At 31.7% G+C, this 3,282-nt stretch overlaps 1 long non-coding RNA gene across 1 annotated transcript; it reads left to right on the top strand.

Annotated features, from left to right (window-relative positions):
* The first annotated feature begins 449 nt into the window (after window positions 1-449).
* Window positions 450-2,269, top strand: LOC141693770 (uncharacterized). Its single transcript, XR_012563241.1, has 4 exons — window positions 450-748; window positions 838-926; window positions 1,683-1,739; window positions 1,878-2,269. It is a non-coding gene; the product is annotated as an uncharacterized LOC141693770 (long non-coding RNA).
* The last annotated feature ends 1,013 nt before the right edge of the window (window positions 2,270-3,282 follow it).

Raw genomic sequence — 3,282 nt, 5'->3', positions numbered from 1 at the left:
GGCGCGCCTTTTCCTTTTCTCCGAATGGGTCATCCCATTGCACATAGGGCGCGCCTCACTGCTAGAAAATGGCCAGTAGACATCACCCTTTTAAAATCGGTTGGAAAAATCACCGATATAAAAAAACATCTTTGACATCGGTTGTTTAAAAACTGATGGTAAACATATTCTTTAACATCAATAGTTTTAAAAATTGTTGTTTAAATATATTTTTTCAAAAATAAAAAAAATAAGATTTTGCATCAGCTTTTTCCCAACTGATGTTAAAAGACCCACTTTCATATCGGTTGTTTAATGACTGATGTTAATGATTATAATTCATATTAGTTCTTATACAACTGATGTCTATATATTTTTTTTAAAAAAAATAACAAAATACAAGATCGGGAACAATTCCCCCACTTTTGTAATAAAAAAATTTGTACTTGGTAAATTTTACTCCCCACATATTTCCCCCTTCTCAGTTATCTATTTACCCCCTTCTCTCCTGACCCCCCCTCTCTCCTCTCTCTCCCTTCTCTCTCCGCGACCTCTTCTCCCTCTCCTCTCTCTCACCCATACCCCTCATATCTCTCCTCTCTCCGACCCTTTCTCTCTTCTTCTGTCTCATTCACACTCAACTTTACTTTCTAATTGAATTGAACCCTAACATCTACAATCTCTAATCAAGTACCTACAAGATCTAATCGAGGCGCTACAAGCTCTAATATACTCTTTATAAGCTTTGTAGAAGCATTAATCCGGTCATGTAACACAAATCGGGTCCTAACTTGTAAGTTTTATTCATATTTATTTTTTAATTTAAATTAACTTTTTTATTTTTTCTTATTTGAACAGATTTTACACAAATGAGTCTGGTGATTTTGACAATTAGAGCAGAGCAGAGTAGATTTTTCTTACTTTTTGGCTGATTTTTGTCATCTTCGGTAAGCTATCAGAGCATTATATTTTTGTTAGTTTTTTTATTTTATTTTAATATTATCTTTTAGTCATTGGCATATATGGTTGTAATCCTTTTTTAAAAAAATGATTTCGCCATTCTTTTGTTTGTTTCTTGTTGTATTGTTTTATTATCTTTGATATGATTTTAATCCTTTTTTGTTTGTAGAACTTGAGATTGTATGTTATACTTGTTGATCAATTAATATTTATATTACATCTTTGACAAGTTATGTGTGGCAGGAGTCCATAAAAGAGATTCTGGAGTAAAAAACAGTGATATATATTACTCATCAAGTAGATTTTCTACCTGCAGCATACCTTATACTTGTGAGATATGATCTCATTCTTTAATTTCTTTTATACAAGTGAATGTAAATTTTTTCTATAATTCATTTCTAATTAGGTGATGAAAGATGGTTGTATTACATAATCTGGAAAATATGGTGAAATACCTATTTTGATAATAAAACTTGTATAATTCTTATTGATTTGTAGATATGCACATTTATTAGTTGTGTAGGTATAAAAGGTATATTTTTCTTACATATATATTTACAAATTATTTGTATAACTGATAGTACTATTCTCTGGTCTTATTCCTAATCCACAGCTAGAGACTTCGGTACTCTTTATCAGGTCATACTTGGTATACATTTTAGTTTTGTTGTCAAATTTTTATACTCTTGTGTGACCACTCACCTTGAACTAGAGATAATTCCTTGATAATCTTTCATGTGCAGTCTCAATACTACTGTAAACTTTAGGATGATACTATTTGGGCTCAGCGCCTCCATAAGGTTCGTTTGATAACCAACATTGGACATTACTGTTTCTCTTATACTAGTTTCCATTTTAGTTTTGAGTATAACAGTTGTGCTACTTCCATGCCAATTTATCTATCCAGTCTGATATAGTTCTATTAATATTCTTTGTAGTACAAGGGTTACAAATGAGTTGGGAACATGTCATCCACAAAGTTCACGTTTGGCAGTTTAAGTGGTCTTCACCATGGCTCTTACAGAGGGAATTTTGGTAGGAATGGTTATTCTGATGATACTTAATGTCTGGGGATATGCTTACATCAATTAAGTAGAAGTGTCAAATATGTAACAATTATGATGCCAATTCTTGCAATATCAAACTTCTTTGATGACCTTATGACTGTGCTCTCAGGTCCTAATAAACTTCATATTTAAAATACACTTAATATCAAGACCAAGTCGCAAGAACAAATCTTACTATATGTAAGACACTTGCAAGATGAACACCAACATAAATCTCACAAAATCATTCTAATCATGGGATGATGTAGGAAGGTGCAAGGGCAAGGGGTACTGTAGCGGATCCTTTGATCCTCTCAAAAAATAATTGGAACTGTGACTTATTCTTTTTAAGTACGAATAAACATGGTTTATAATATTGTGTTTCTTGTAATTTTAGGTATGGTTAAAAGATGTGGTCGGAAAAAAATTAGTGCATATATAAACATTGGATCATTATATTTCATATTGAAGGAAAGGTATTTTATTTCAATTCAACTTTCTCCGTTGTCTATGTTTTTCATCTCATTTTCACTACTAAAATTTTAAATTTTACTTTTTCTGCTAAATTTTATTTTTATTGAATGGCCTGCTGTTAGGGCGAAAATACGCGCTAAAATTACACGCAAGTATATGCGTTCGTAAGTAGTATAAGATATAAATCAGATTCGTATCCACAGAGACTCTTTTTAGTTAACTTAAGATTATGCATCTATGTAACAATGGTATGGCTATCGCTCAATGCTAAGACAATAATAAGTTGATATATTTATAACTAAGATTAAACTAACATGCAATTAACTAAGAATAAAAAAGATTGAATTAACTATATGAGACAAACATGGGATTCTAACTTCATTAAATACTTCATTCAAAGTCATTGTTCTTAACCTTAGAATGCAATGCTGATGACAACTAATCAGATACATGGAACTAGTAAACGCCAACTTTCATTGCACGAATACCCTCTATTAGACATCCAGAAAAGAGATAGAAGCTAAGTAGACACCAATTATGCTTAGACACTATATGTCTATAGAATTTGAAAACATAACAGTTTAATGCACAAGTTATCTATCGTGATTACATAGGGCAAATAAGATGGTTAAAATTACCTACGAATCATGCACAACAATTATACATTAACCTATGCTAGCATGGCAAGTTCTAAAACTCAATATTCACTTTCGCTTCAATAGAGATTAACACGCTATCTTATATGTTAGCTACGCACATAAGACGAATAAGCACAACCAATACTAGGATATCAATCAATCACCACACACCAAGATATTGAAAC

The sequence above is a fragment of the Apium graveolens genome, chromosome 10 (assembly GCF_009905375.1).
Source record: "Apium graveolens cultivar Ventura chromosome 10, ASM990537v1, whole genome shotgun sequence".
Classification (NCBI taxonomy): domain Eukaryota; kingdom Viridiplantae; phylum Streptophyta; class Magnoliopsida; order Apiales; family Apiaceae; genus Apium; species Apium graveolens.
The sequence above is the reverse complement of the archived record's forward strand: the minus strand, read 5'-3'. Positions and strand labels throughout refer to the sequence as shown.